Consider the following 17365-nt stretch of genomic DNA (forward strand, 5'->3'; position numbering starts at 1 on the left):
ATATTTATAGCCATTATAAATGGCATTGCTTTCTTGATTTCTGTTTCAGAATATTAGCTATTGGTATGCAATAACTGTACTGATTTTTGTATGTTGATTTTGTATCCTTCAACTTTGATAAATTTATTTATTAGTTCTAATGGGGGTTTTTGGTGGAATTTTGGGAACTTTCATCTGCAAACAGAGACAATTTACTTTCCTCTTTTCTAATTTGAATTCCTTCCATTTCTTTCTTTTGCCTAATTGCTCTGTCTTGGGCTTTCAAAATTGTGTGAAATAAAATTGCTAACAATGAATATCCTTGTCTGTTGAGGGCCACAGCTGAGTTGGGATGACACATGGCATTCTGCCAGAAGGGAGTGGTTGAGAGGTAACATGGCATTCTTCCAGAAGGGAGTGTTTCAATGATTTTTAACACCTTTTTTGCTTCAGGCATTAATATGTGGGGTGAATTTGGATCTGATGGACCTTTGAGGATATCAAATAAAGCTCCTATCTCTCCTGTTGGTATGCACAGATAAGGCCTTATCCAATTTTTGTCTCCTAATAACTTTTGAAAGTCGTTAAGTGATTTGAGTTGATCTACTCGTATTTGAAATTTTGGTGGAGGGAACATGGTTGAGGATAATAGAACTCCTAAATAATTAATTCGAAGATTTGCCTGGACTATGTATCACTTGTATGCATTGTGTACTATCTGTTGGTGCAACGAAATGTGGTAGTGCTGGGGCATCTTTGCTGATGGTGTCATTGGTGGTACAATTTTTCCAAAAAGAGCCGTCATTTGCCTTGGTGTCATGGCATTTTGCATCCTCCTCCCTTCTGCTTGTGATGGTCTAAAATTTTGGGGCCAACAGACATGAGGCAAAGAACCTTACCCCCCCACCACTGGTGCAAAGGCCAAATTTGGGGGCCAATAGAGGTGAGGCAAAGAACTTCATACCCCACTGGCACCAAGGCCAAATTTGGGGGCCAACGGAGGTGAGGCAAAGAACCTCACTTCCCCACTGGTGCAAAGGCCAAATTTGGGGGCCAATGGAGGCATGGAGCCCGGGGGAGAGCAGGGAGAGTTCCTGGGGAGTGTGTGTAGAATGCTGGTGGAGTTCAGGCAAAAAAGTTTCCTGTTTGAACATACAAGTGCTTTGTGGCAGCTCGGTAATTTGTGCCCAGCCAGACTGTGGCACTTGTCTTGTTCCAGATCTTACAGAGAAAGCATTCAGTTTTTATCTTCTGACTAGGGAAAATTGGGTTAAATTTTAGAGATAGAAATAAGACAGCAGTATTATGCTCTAAAGGTTAGAATTATGCTGTGGACCAGGAAAGATTTTATCTCATTACAATGTCACTGAAACTGCTGACTTGTTAGCTTAGAGCAATAACCAGACATGGAGTAACTTTAGTTTTTACAAGGTCTTCTTTTTCTCTGAATCCTGGCCTAAGCACATATGAAGCTCCATGATAAAGGAAGTCAGCTCCTTCTTTCATGTCACCTACGTTGATGGAGTTGAAAGTAGTGATAGGCAAGCATGGGCTCCATGTGATCTTCTAGGATTTTGGTTTGCCCTCCTGGGTTACTGTCTTTCTTGGCTCTTCTGCTCCTGGCTATGATTTTCTTCTCAAATACTGGTCCTGCTGACACTGTTTGTGATTTTAGCCCTACTACTTGTTGTAGAGGTATCAGTCTTTTATAATGTCCTTCATCAACTGCCTTAATTGCAAAAGATGTGACACATAAAACGAATCCATTATTTCATATTACTCAGAGACATTCTGATTCCCTTATCAAATCCTGACAGCATATATTATATAGCTCCTCAGCCTTTTAGCAACCACTTTCTGCTAGGCTTCTTCAAATCCATGTTTGTGACTTAAAATATGGAGAATAATTACAGAGGAAAACCTGATTAAATTGTCAGGTTTTTTTCTCTGTTCTTCCTTTTTTATTGATATATTTGCCTATTATGTATTGGCTGCTTGGGTAGCTATGAGCTACAATTCTTTCTCTCAGCCTCATGAGACTGTGAAAAAGTTCTACTCAACCTCTCAGAATCTTAATAGTCACTGGTATATGGATACATATTTTTTCTTCCTTTCTATTTATTCATTTATTTATTTATTTATAGTGTTTAGTTATTTTTTAAATACATGACAGCAGAATGCATCACAATTCTTATTACACATTTAGAATACAATTTTTCATATCTCTGGTTGTATATATGTTCACACCAATTCATGTCTTCATACATTTACTTTGGATAATGAAGTCCATCACATTCCACCATCATTGCTAACACCCTGCCTCCTGCCTTCCCCTCCCACACCTCTGCCCTATCTAGAGTTTGTCTATTTCTCCCATGCTACCTCTCCCTACCCCACTATGAGTCAGTCACCTTGTATCAGAGAAAACATTTGGTGTTTGTTTTTGGGGGGGTATTGTCTAACTTCATTTAGTATTATCTTCAATGCCATCCATTTACCTGCAAATGCCATGATTTTAATCTCTTTTATTGCTGAGTAATGTTCCATTGTGTATATAAGCCACATTATTTAATCCATTCATCTACTGAAGGATATCTAGGTTGGCTCCACAGTTTAGCTATTATGAATTGTGCTGCTATAAACATTGGTGTGGCTGTATCCCTGTAGTATGCTGTTTTTAAGTCCTTTGGGTATAGAATGAGGAGAGGGATAGCTGGGTCAAAAGGTGGTTCCATTCCCAATTTTCCAAGAAATCTCCATACTGCTTTCCATATTGGCTACACCAATTTTCAGTCCCACCAGCAATGTATGAGTGTACATTTTTCCCCACATACTCACCAACACTTATTATTGTTAGTCTTCATAATAGCTACCATTCTGACTGCAGTGAGATGACAACTTAGTTTTGATTTGCATTACTCTAATTGCTAGAGATGATGAACAGTTTTTCATATTTTTGTTGGTTGTTTGAATAGCCTCTTCTGAGAAGTATCTGTTCATGTCCTATACCCATAAATCAAAGTCATTTTTGTCAAAAGCTTTGTAATGTTGTGAACAACCAATAAAAAAAAGAAAAAAAGTCATTTTTGTATATTAGCGACAAATCCTCTGAGAGGGAAATGTGGAAAACTGTCACATTTTCTAGAGCCTCAAAAAATAAATAAAGTACTTGGAAATCAACTTAAAGAAAGTGGTGAAAGAGATATACAATAAAAAGTACAGAACCCTAAAGAAAGATATCAAAGAAGACATTAGAAGGTGGAATGATCTACCTTACTCTTGGATAGGCAGAATTAATATTAACAAAATGACCACACTACAAAAGCACTATACAGATTTAATGCAATTCTGATCAAAATACCAATGGCATTCCTCATAGATATAGAAAAGTATTCATGAAATTCATCTGGAAAAATAAGAGAGCCAGAATAACTGAAACAATCCTTAGAAGGAAGAGTGAAGCAGGTGGCATCATTTCACCAGACTTTAAACTATACTACACAGCAATAGTGACAAAACAGCATGATATTGGCACAAAAACAGACGAGTAGACCAATGGTACAGTAGAGAGGACACAAAGACTAATCCATAAAATAGCAATTATCTTTTATTAGACAAAGGCATCAAAAACATGCATTGGAGAAAAGATAGCCTCTTCAACAAATGGTGCTGGGAAAACTGGAAATCCCCATATGCAACAAAATGACATTAAATCCCTATTTCTCACCATGCACAAAACTAACTCAAAGGGGATCAAGGACCTAGGAATTAAACCAGAGACTCTCCTTCTAATAGAAGGAAAAGTAGGACCTAATCTTCATCATGTGGGAGTAGGCCCCAACTTCCTTAATAAGACTCCTATAGCGTAAGAATTAAAACCAAGAATCAATAAATAGGATGAACTCAAACTAAAAAAAAAAAAAAAAAAAAAAAAAAAAAAAAAAAAAAACCTTTTTTCTCAGCAAAGGAAACAATCTGTGAAGTGAATAGAGAGCCTATGTGGATATTTCTATGTTGATGTCACATGTGAATGAGTAAATTACTTGAATGAATGAAAGGTAAAATGCTTAGCATATGCACAGTAAAGATTCTCATTTTCTTAAAATTCTCTCTCTCTCTCTCTCTCTCTATATATATATATATATATATATATATATATTTTCATATTTATTTATTTATATAATATGTTACCTATGATTATTATGATAATGATTATGATGACTTTTTGCAGTTCTGGGGATTTGGTCTATAGTAATCCAGCACTCTACCATTGAGTTATACCTCCAACCCTAATTTTGGTTTTTAAAGTCCTGTTTTCTTTTTAAAACATATCTTTTAGAATTTTCACTTGTTATTTCTACCTTTCTCTCAAAATTTTGCACAGTCCTTCTATCAAACTTGCTTTAACAATGTCCTTCCCAGACTCCAGGCACACAGTGGCTCCATTACTGATGTACTGATAACACTGTACACAGCTCTTTTGGCATACATTTACTTCTAGTTTTATTATTATCTGTTAATATTTCTATATCATCTACTCTAATGTGAGTTGTTGAAAGCAAAAATCTGTATCTGACTCAACTTGCATCCCTAATTTCATCCATAGTCTGGTACACATAGAGGCTCAACGTTTAATGAAGGAATGGGTGAACTTGACATAAATTTTCAATAAATGCTTACTGACTGTGGACTCTGGAAGTTGATATTTCCTGTCCTTTTTTATATTTCTTACTCTACTTGATAAATACCAGTTTTAAATACAGTGGTACATGAAGTAAAATGCATGAAAAAATGATTCTTATCTATTTAATTGTTATTTCACCCTTTATATCATTTATAAAGTTTTGCAATAATAAACACATTTATTTTAATAAAAAATCACAGGACTTTGAGAAGAAAATAATAACCTCTATGCTGAGTTATTCTGTTAATGATAACACAAAAAGGAATAAAGTCAACTTGAGAATTAAATAATCATAGGTGTTATCTTACCATTCTTTCCTCTCTGAGATCTTGTGCTGTATCTTCTGACTATCTTCAGACTATCTGCCTATGAGTACCAGATGGAGTAATTTATTCATGTTAACTGTGAGGATGAACATTTCAGTCATTCATTTGGAATCTTTGTCTAACCAACACCAAGCATCTGGATTTTTAGAAACATCTAAATGATTGACTACATATTTCACTTTACATCCAGATGTTTTGGTGTCGTGTAGACGCAGTCTATTGCACACAAAAAATGTAATCTTTGTGTAAACATTAACACAAGGTATTTTCTAAAAGACTTATGAATTATATTACTCTAATTTTATGGCCAAATTTCATATTTATGTATGTTTTCAGCATTGACCGAACATTAGTAAACCAAAAACATACTATTGCATAGAAATAACAACTTTCTGAATATATACCAGAAAAGAAAAATTTTGTTTCCTTAGAAACTTTTCATAAGGCAGATTACACATATGCTAGTTTACATCCTTGACACATATATCTTGCCACATATTGAGCTTGCCAAAAATATAGAAAATGAAACAGAAGGAATACAACATTCATGACATAACTATTTATTTATTTATTTAACATTGGGGATTAAAACAGGAGGCATTCTACCACTGAACTATACTACAGCCTCAGCCCTTTTTCATTTTTAGTTTTGAGACAAAGTCTCACTAATTTGAACAGGCTGGTCTTGAACTTGCCATTCTTCTGTCTCAGTCTTTGGAGAAGGTGGGATTACAGGCATGTGCTTTTAAAAGAACAATTCATTATAAAGGAAAAAATATCATCCATTTGGTGTTAAATGGCTATGACTTCAAATGTAGAAGTATCTGTAGAAGTCTGGGGTTCATAAAAAATGAATTAACATGTTCTGGCATGAATACAATATTATTTTTCTATTTATGTGAAAAGATTGAAATTTAATTTAAGGAAAACCTTAAGTGTTGCACAAATTAGTATAATATTTGTATTTAATATGTGTGAATTTATAAGAGCAACAATCTTTTAAATTTATTTTTAAATGCTTGAAACCAATAACATAACCTGTGATAAATTTGATTTCCAACTTCGTAACCTTTCTTGGGATTGACTTACTGTTAAATACTTACAGTAAGGCTGACCAAATCTGTCACACAGGCAGTAGTTATAGCTGAAGATAATAAAGTCCACTCATTCAAGTGTCTAGGTATAAAAATTCATCCTAAATCATATGAAAAATGATCTCATAATTTACACTTTGTGTGCAGTATACCATTTTAGATTAATTTCATAATTTTATATTGTTAAAGGTCTTTTGTTTCCTATAATTATGTATCTACCTAGTAAAAATCCATAACATATGACTTTGTTCTACAAACCATTAATTTATAATCATTTTACATATGTCAGTTCTGATAATTATGGTGCTGTACAATCTGTATCAGTTGACAGTATTTTGGCAGAAGCAGACACTTTTTATTATTATTTACATGGCAATTTCAGCTCTGTTTTTATTTTATTGCATTCACAATTATCCTTTAGGGTTGTTTTTATGCCACTGAATAAAAAATGGCAACTCTTCCTTGATCTTTTCAGTACGAGAAAATTTGATAACTTTAAAAACTTGATTATTTAAGTTAATTTTTTTCTCACTGAATGGGGAATACTGAAAGTTATTTTTGACTTTATTTTTTTTTTTTACTTTTGCCAGGGCTGAACTTACATAATGCACTTTATCTTCAATTATATTACTTAATCACCTTTTTGGTCATTCTTAAATTACATCTAGTTAGAGTGTACCCATTAGACATTTCATTGAAAATCTTCAGTGAATTTGGGCTTTGAGATATAAATGAAAATAAGAAAAAGACAAAAATAAAAAGTTGTTTGCCTATTATTTCTCTACAAGTTCACATCCTACTGTTGAAGTAATTCATTCATTTTAATGTTCAACATTACCTAAAGCATATTTTATGTGTCAGATTATTACTGATTATTATTTATATAGCACAGTTATAAAGGCAGAAGTCGAGGACATTATAATTACTTTACATTTGCAATTGTCATCCACTGTAGTAAAAATTAGATGTGAGCTAGATGTGCAATTAGTTTGGGTGTGATTACCTACTTTGTAAGGAAAGGTGAAGTCCCAATAACTCCAAATTCACAAGAATTCATAAAATTTCAAAAATTTTTTTTCAGAACAATCAAGATAAAAACCATAATGGTCAATCCCAAATATTTGGTATCAAGCAAACAATATAACAAGTACATTCAACATTCTTATATTTTTCTCGAGTGGTTCTTTTGAGAACGTGGAAATACTGTCTGGATCACATAATCCAGAGGATTTTGCTATCAGTAATTACGTCTTAAACACATACATGCACATTCACTCACACAGACACAGAGATTCATCTGATCATTACTTACAGATATATTGGAATGATGTGCTCAAGATTGGGTGTGTCAAATAATGGCTGTCTCTCTCCAAATTATTTTTTTACTGCTACATCTAAAGCTGATGTATTGAGCTGCCACAATAGAATGTTTATCATGATCCACCCTATGGACATCTTGGTTACACTAGTGGTTAGCAAAGTACTTCATGATCTTGATGCCTAAATGATGCCTGACAGCTCAGGTTTCACTATCATCCCAGGAAACACCTTCTTCCTACTCATTCTATGACCTTGAATGATTAAAGGACATACAGGGGAGTCTAACAACCTTCTGCATCTAAAAGGAAATGACATCTTTAAAAAATGATCTCATCTCTTTCTATAGAAAATAGAGTCATTATCCTCCCTTCTCCTCCCTTCAGCTGCAGCCATTTTCTGCCCTCTAATATGTGAGGCCATCCATGACATGTAAAATTTAGTGCAGGTAAATTCAGCTCACTCAAGGAATAACCACAAAAAAAGAGAAGGAAAGACACTGAATAAGCCCACTGATTACTAGTGCATCAAAGTTAAAACAGCAAGGAGAATGAATCTCAACCTTAGTGAATTTCTACACAAGTGTCAGTGAGGAGTGAGAATGGTCTGTGGGCAAATGTAAAGGAAGAATTGAAGTGATCTGGACTTGTAAGTAAAAATCCACCCAGAGAAATGTGCCTATTAAATATAATAGTTGGGTGGGGGGAATGGAAACTTACTTCTAAATTAATCTGAATTAATTTAGTTTGAGAGCAGACAAAGTTGAGGGGATAGAGCACTGTGTAGTATACAGGCATCTTAGATTTACATAATGGCAAATGTCCCAGTTTTGTTCCCAAACATATTCTTAAGATGTGAGGTAGTACCCCTAAAGTGTTTGATGCTCTTCAGAAAAAGATCTCTAAATTTAAATATCTGATCCATTTGTAATTAGGCATCCATTTTATAAATATTTTTGAGAGCTTTGAAAATGATTCATGATTTATGAGTACATGTATTAGGAAAATGTAAATAAGTAAAGAAGATTTGATGATAATAATAAGCTATGTTTTGGATAGTTGGTGTTTCAGGTTTAAATACCTATCTAGTGAAAATATTTGAATGTTTATTTGCTATTTGGAACTATGAGGCTGGGAGCAAAAGAGGGAATTTTTTTCTGAAGTTTTCAATTAAGATAAATCATTTGAACAGAGGTAATATTTTAAATCATACGTATGATTGAAATAATTATGGTGGATATTATTAAAGTGATTTGAAGAACCAAGAGTGGTGGTGTACACACCTGTAATCCCAGTGACTGGGGCTGCTGAGGCAGAAAGGTCATATGTTTAAGGCCAGCCTAAACAACATAGCAATGTTTTCAGCAATTTAGTGTGACTTTGTCTCAAAAAAAAAATATATATATATATATATGTGTGTGTGTGTGTGTGTGTGTGTGTGTGTGCGCGCGCGCACGCGCGTGCGCTTGTGTGCATGTGTGGGTGTGGAGATATTTATATATATATGGCTGGGCATGTGGCTAAGCACACTTGGGTGTAATCCCCATTACGAACAAAAAATAAATAAAAAATAAATTGTAAAAAGAAAAGTACATTGAAGAGAACTGAAGACAGAAACTTAGGTAATACTTATAATATAGGATACAGAAAAAGAAAATACGTCAGCAGAAGAGACAGAGACAAATGGCCAAAATAGTAGAAGTATCCAGGAGGCTGAAAAATCATGCAAGTCAGGAAAGCAGACAATTTTAATAAAGAAGGTCAGTGTATTGAATTATATTAAATGTTGCAGAGAGGCCAAGCAGAAAAAAGGGTAAGGAAATACTGAAATTTAGCAGTTAGGAGGACTTCAGTGACCTTCCAAAAACAGTTTCAATAGAGTAGTGGAAAGAAACTTCTTGATTGCAAGTCAGCTGCAAATTGGGATGTGAAAAATAAGAAAAGTGACTACAAATTATGTTTTAAAAATGATCAGTGGTTATATATATGATGAAACTTTGGGGAAGAGTAGTTTATACAAATTTCTTTTGTTATTTTAATTATTTCCATTGCTGTTGACACATGCTTGTTGTTTAAACAGAGGGGGAGATGTTGAGAGCCACAGCTGAAGCAAAACTCCAGTTTGACTACCCTTACATCTGCGACAGAACCAGGATGCTTTTTTCAATATCTATTTTATTATTGCCCTTTCCCACATCATGAAGTTCTATTTTGTTTTTTGAGCTCATACAGACCTAGGTTAATGTTTTGCTGATCAGTTCTATTTTTTGACTATAGAGTTTTTAAACATTGCAATGGAGATTTCACCTGTAAAAAGTTATAAGGCCTTTACTATTATGTTATGTGTTGTATGTATTAAGTGTGCACACTTGTATTTTATGTTATATGTTTGAATGTACGTATGTCCATATATCATATATGATGAGCACTCATGAAAAAATGGATCCAAATATATTTTTTTATTCACGTGATTTAAATGGTTTAATTTAAATTGGGTAAACAACTGTTGAGGATTGTTTTAATATGTGAACAAAAAAAGGAGGTTAACAGATCTGTTTGTTTACTTTCACCTTTCCTTTTCATTATATTTAATAATTCTGTTCAAGATAATGTAAATTGTTTAGAAAATTGTTTTCTTTTAGTGCCTTCTGGAATGTTACATAATTTTTTCTTTAGCCATTATTGCCAGAATTACTATCTTCATCCCAGTGCCGATGAAGACAAAGATAAAACCAATCTACAGCATCTGCAATAGCCATCACTGAACTGCTTGTAGAACTTGCCTGAACCATACAAGTGATATTATGTATCACTTTTATGCATTGTGAATTCACCTGTATGCCTTGTGAACTATCTGTTGGTGCAGCGACTTGTGGTAGTGTTGGGGTATTTTTGCTGATAATGTCATCGGTGGTACAATTTTTCCAAAAGGAGCCATCAATTGGCTTGGTGTATCTTCCTCTCTTCTGCTTGTCATGATCGTTCAGCTAAAATTTGGGGGCCAACAGAGGTGAGGCAAAGAACCTCACCCCCCTGCTGGTACAAAGACCTCTCCACAGGTGTGGCTGTATATTGGACCGGTAGTCAGTGACGGGTAAGATCCAATTGCAGTGGTACCAACCTAAGACAGCAGGCTAACGCCTTGAGGTCAGCTCATCCGATAACGGGTAAGGACCATATGTACTATTGGACAGCCTAAGGCAGGCACGGTCCCTAAGCCACATGCTTGTTGTTTAAACAGAGGGGGAGATGTTGAGAGCCACAGCCGAAGGGGCCCCAGCAAACATCCAGCTGCCAGCAAACTTTCAGACTGCCAGCTGATGATTGACTCACAGCGGCCCCAGCAACATCTAGCTGATTGGCTCCTCTGCGGTGATGCTCATTGGGCTGTTTCCCCACCCTTTCAGACTGCCAGCTGATGATTGGCTCACAGCGGCCCCAGCAACATCTAGCTGATGGGCTCCTCTGCGGTGATGCTCATTGGGGGACTTCTTTGGCTCCGCCCACATGACCCAGCCAATCGGCCTCAAGAGCAGGAGGATTGTGGGAGGTGGTGAGGCTTGTGTTTGTGTGAGAGGGTTGTGGGAAGCTGGTGGTGGCAGTTGGGCTCTGAGGGTTTTTCCTGAGGAGCTGTTTTGTTTAGCGTGTGTGGTTCTAAAATAAAGTTCGTTTCTTTTGACAAGTGGCCACTGAATTGTGCCCAGCCAGACTGCGGCACATTGCTGTCCTTTTTCTCCTTTTCTAGAGTATATCAGTAAGCACAGGGAGATATTAAAGATGCAAGAGAGAAGAGTCAAATGGATGAGATGATAGTACAAAAAGAGTTTAGCTTTGAAAAGGAAGAGGAGCAAATTTTTCTCACAGACAAAACTATAGAAAGAGATAATGATATAATCTACTGAAAGTTTGAGATAAGGGGATGTCAAGGAAGTACATTCAAGGTGGTCTTCCCCTTAATAAAGTAAAAAGTTATGTTAGTTAAAAGGAAGGTAGAATTATATTCATAGGCTTAAGTAGAATGAAAATGATTTAGGATAACTGTTGTAGGTATTATGAATGGCATTGAGAGATAGTAAATGAATGAATGGCTGAGCAGTAGCCATGGACCAATTTCCATGCAATTTATTGATTTTCTACAAAAATTCCCATCAGCCTATATAATTGAGTAGGGAAACCAGACATTGAGAATTTTTTCACTGTTTAGGATTGGGTGCAGCACATAAGCAGAAAGCCAAGGGAGCTAAAAGTTCTGAAACTGTGTGAGTGTGAGAAAATGGTTTGCAAATGTTTGACCATGTCTCGTTGAATAAGCTATAGAATCAAATAGAACCAGAAGTGAAGTTTTATCTGAAAAAATCTGAAGGAATTAAAGGACATTTAGCCATAATGATGGTGAAGTGTCTGTTTAGTAAATATGAGAAAGTGCAATATAAAGAGGTCTTAATATAAAAAGAGAATTTCAGAAATCAGGACTTAGAATTCACAAAATTCTAAACAATGAATGGTAAGGAGATTTTGTTTTTTTATTGGTTTGATGACCCCTGGCCTGTCATGAATTTCATATATATAATAAATTTATAAAATAAATAGTTTATAAAATAAACTATTATCCTTCATTAAAATTTTTGAGATATAGATCCAAAATTATCAAGTTGTATCTAGTAATATTAATATCACAAGCCTGAAAATCATACTCAGAAAATCAGTGGGGTGGGAGACAGAAAGAAATAATTCATAGAAGACTTACAATGCACTGCAAATTGTGCTAAGCTATATATATCCTCCATTTACTCTTCCATACAGTTCTGAGGTTTTCATTTTGTGATTTCCCCAATAGCCCCCTTCTTAAATAAATAAACTTAACTAATTTGAACAAAGCCATATAATTATTGAGTGGACAATAAATATTCAGAACAATTTTTATCAAGATCAAAGCTGGATGGGCTGGAGTTTTAGCTCATTGGTAGAATGCTTACATAGCACATGTCAGGTAGTGGGTTTGATCCTGAGAACATCATAAAAATAAATAATATAAAATAAAGGCATAAAAATACAATAACATAAAAAGGTAAAATCTGGAGTCATAACACTTCTTGATTTCAAAATACATTAAAAAGATAAAATAATTAATACAGCATGGTACCAGCATAAAAATAGATCAATGGAACAGAATAGAAATGCCACAAACATATCCATACATATATTTTTAAGAATATACAATGGACCCTTGACTTTCCAAGTCTATATTATTCTACTTACCATAATATTCTCCAGTTCTGTCCATTAATCAGTAAATTTTATTCATATTTATGGCTGAGTAAAATTTTACTGTTTACCATTCATATATTAATGGTACCTAGGCTGATTCCATAACTTGTATAAACATTGACCTGCCCATAGTTTTTCTCATATGAAGAAGCCAGAGTAAAATAAGGAAAAGAAAGGAGGGATTGCATAAAATGGAATATCAGTGAAATGTAGGAAGGGGATTGAAGGAGAGAGGAGGACAACAAAAAGAAGGAACTGTAGAATGAAATTGACCAAAATATGCTATGTACATATAAGAAGATATCAAAGTAAATTTCACGTTTTTGTATACATATAAAATACCAGTTAAAATCAGTAAATAGGGACTGGAGTTATAGCTCAGTGGTACAGTGTTTGCCTAATGTGTGTGAAGCACTGGATGCAATCCTCAGCACCACATAAAAATAAATAAATAAAACAAAGTTATTGTGTCATACAACTAAAAGTAACAATAATAATAATAATAAAAAAATAACAGTAAATTAGAAGAAGGGGAATAGGGGAGGGAGAATGGGAGGGGAAAAGCTGTTGAGGAGTGTTGTCAAAAATATATAGTCACATATATTCCATGCATTGTGACTATGTCAAAATGAACTCCACTCGTGAATATGTATAATGCACTAAGAAAAACATAAAAATACAGCAAAATCATACTATCGCCTGGCAAATTTTATAAGAATATTGCTGAAAACAAAAGTTCTAACCATTATTTTATTTGTTCTTGCATTAGTACTTTATATAATTTCTCATTACTTTTAGACTTGTTGAAATACATTTGGTTTGTTTTTTTGGTACTGACAAAAAATTCATTGAATCTCATCACCTTAAAACTATGTTAACTTAGCCATTTATTTGTTAAAAAATATTGAATTGGTTTCCTGTTACAAAGAATTGTTTTAGATATTTCAGCTGTTGTTAGCATAATACTAGTGTAAAAGCATTAACAATATATGAAGGATCCTTGGCTTAAAGGCTATTTCTTAGAAAATGAAATAAGGGGCTGGGATTGTGGCTCAGCAGTATAGCACTCGCCTAGCACATGCAAGGCCCTGGTTTGATCCTCAGCACCACATAAAAATAAATAAAATAAAGGTAGTGTGTCTAACTGCAACTAAAAAATAGATATTAAGAAAAGAAAATGGGGGGCTGGGACTATAGCTCAGTGGTACAGCACTCGCCTTGCATGTGTGAGGTACAGGGTTCGATCCTCAGCATCACATAAAAATAAATAAATAAATAAAGATATTGTACCACCACCAACAACAACAACAAAAAAAAAAAGAAAATGGAATACATAATTTCAAACTCAAAAAGAAGAATATGCAATTGAGAAAATATATTCTCTTCAATTAATTGTGTTGAAAAAACTGGATATGCACATCCAAAAGAATGAAATTGGACACAAAACACACTAAATATTTCAATGTAAAATTGAAACCATACAATTAGATAAGAAAACTTCTTGACATTGGTCTTGGTGAAAATTTCTTTTCTAGGATGCCTAAAACAGGCAAAAGTTCAATAGGCCCTCAAACTAATAACCTGATTAAAAATGAACAAGTAAGTAAATAGTTCTTTCTCCTGAGAAGGCATACAAATGGTCAACAAGTATATGAAAAGATACTGAAAATCATTAATTATCAGGGAAATGCAAATCAAAACCACAAGTTATATCATCTCATACCTGTTAGGGTGGACATTATTAAATAACAAAACAAACAAGGAAACAAACTAAAAAAGAGAAAAAGAAAGAAAACAAAGTGTTGAAAGTACTGCAGAAATTGGTCCATTTCTGTAGGAATATAAAATGATGCAGCTGTTATGGAAAACAATATAAAGTCTTCTCAAAGAAATTAAAAATAGAACTAAAATATGATCCAGAAGTCATATAAGCATATGCTCAGTTAGTAGGTCAAGAAGCTATCTATATATTTTGTTTATTGCAACAGTATTCAGAATATCCAGAATACGGAATCAAACAATACCCACCAATATATAAATGGACAAAGAAAATGAGATATATGCATACATTGGGATACTATTAACCTTAAAAATTAAGAAATTCCTATAATATTTGACAACATAGATGGATCTAGAAAAGATATCTCATTCTATCTACATGGCTTCAGAGACAAGAGGGAACTGAAAAGATATAGAAACACAATATTTATAAACTGACCAACTCTTCCTCCCAACATGTTAACATGACAGAAAAGGCAAATATTTCTGGGTTTTTAGCTGGCTTTTCATGGTCAATATAGGCCATGCTGATTGGTTAGACAAAAGAATCTATTCAAAAATCCTAACCCTGTATCATCTTATAAACAGCCAGATATTACATTCATTTTAAAAAAATATTTTTTTAGTTGTAGGTGGACACAATACCTTTATTTTATTTTTTTTTCTTTTTCTTTTTATGAGGTGATGGGGATTGAACTCAGTGCTTTTTGCATGCTAGGCAAACGCTCTACCACTGAGTCACAATCCTGGCCCAGAACTGCATTCACTTTTATAAACTATTGATGTGGCCTCAATTTCAAGTCATATTTTAATATAATAAAAAGAATTTAACGAATAAAACAAATACATATGTTTGCATCATCTTAAATAAAAATAATGGTTCATTTGAGTGTTGCTCTTTTTATCACAAGGAATGACATTAAGTTGGATTTCTAGAGCAACATCTTTGACATAATAAACTGCTCGATTCACTCAAATACTCAGCCATTATAGTCAAACTATTGGTTTAATGATATTTTCATTTCCCAGTTAATTGACTGAAGTCACTAAATCTTTTGGTGTGTCAGTACTGGGTGGCCAAATCTGTAATGAGTATCTAGGTAGAGCAGACAAATTGTGCTGATACTTATGTGAAAAGATCATCTCTTCAGAAGAAGCCAGATAAATGCTGAAACTACTTCCTTAAATGTATCATTGTAGGAATTGCCTTAGTTTCAGTTAATTCTATTATTCATTACCACCTTTAACTTTCATAAGTTTACATTTTTCAACCATACATTTGGCAGTCAGCAGAGATGAAATATTTTATGAGTGTTTACACAGTCATAAATTATGGACATTTAGCACATGCAATGTTACCATATTACAGAAAGTCAAAGAACACCAAAATTTGCATATTTATCTGATATCTGTACAGCAATAGTAAAAAGTAAAGTTATTAGATAAGTTATTTGCACACATTAAATATTTATCTTAAACTTAGGAATGAACCAGTGCATTTATTGATTTCGGTGATGGTTCCATTCATTAAGTGCCTCCTAAATGGTCTGTGTTTCTGGTTGCAAAGTCACCATATACCATTAAGCATCATGGAAAATGTCATCATGCTATGACTCAACAACATTAAAAATGCTAAAAAGAAGGATAAGTGGAAATATAAATATTTTTAAAAAGTGCTGCCATAAAATGAGGATTCTAATTTGAATTAACTTAAATCAAATAGCATGAAGAAAATTTAGTTTTATATGCACTAGGGTGGGATACCAGTCTATAAGAAAATGTAATTCTACTTTCAGATTTAGACAATCTTGCAGACATATTTAAAACAAGTATGTTGAAATAGCACTATTCTCCATTGCCAATGCCAGCTATATGTGTTATGGCTTATCTAATAACCAAAGCTTGGTTACTTTTTTTCTAATATTTTTTAGTTGTTGATATACTTTATTTATTTATTTATTTATTTATTTATTTATTTATTTATATGTGGTACTGAGGATCAAACCCCACCCCCACAGGGCCTCACATATGTTAGGCAAGTGCTCTGCCACTGAGCCACAACCCCCAGCCCCACTTTGATTTATATATATATATATATATATATTAGTTGAAGATAATACCTTTATTTTGTTTATTTAGTTTTATGTGGTGCTGGGGATAGAATCCATTGTCTCACAAATGCTAGGCAAGTGCTCTACCACTGAGCTACAATCCCAGCCTCCATCTTTGGTTACTTTTGGACTCCATAATTGTCATTTACTATCCAACTTAAATTCTTCTTTAATGAGAGCTGGACTAGTGAGCATTACAGCTATAGTAGCTTTTTAAATCCCATTTTCTTTCTTCAATTTTATTTCTTCTTCATTTTCTCTTTTTGGTGCACTTTCCCCTTTAGAACTGCACTGTGCGATACAGTAACCACTGTCCACATGGTACAAAAATTTTTTTTTAAAAAGTCCTATTTCACAATGGGTGCCCTAGAATCTTATCTTGCCCATGCCATAGTTCGGTACTTTTATGTTCTGTACTAAGGCAGAAACAGAGGGTGTTAATATGATATGCATTTACATAATCATAATAGAGCTATTGGAATGCCAAACAGTCTTTCTAAGCCACCAAATTTGAACTATAAATAGTGGAAATTCAGACTCCAACAAAATTGGGTTGTTTGGGGGAGATTTGTTCTAGCACCATTCAAATCATATCATACACAAAGTTAATCTTTCAGTCAATGATGTTAGGAACTATTTCTTTGTTTATTCACTTTATCACACTTTTTTGCTTCATTCCATTCATTTTATTTACTAAGTAGCAGTTTCTTTCTTTGGGGGTATGGTGATGACCCAAACAAATAACAGTTTTATCACCAAAGAACTTTAGTAAAGAATAACAACAACTAAATAGGCTAATATATAGTCA

The sequence above is a fragment of the Ictidomys tridecemlineatus genome, chromosome X, assembly GCF_052094955.1.
Source record: "Ictidomys tridecemlineatus isolate mIctTri1 chromosome X, mIctTri1.hap1, whole genome shotgun sequence".
NCBI classification, from domain to species: domain Eukaryota; kingdom Metazoa; phylum Chordata; class Mammalia; order Rodentia; family Sciuridae; genus Ictidomys; species Ictidomys tridecemlineatus.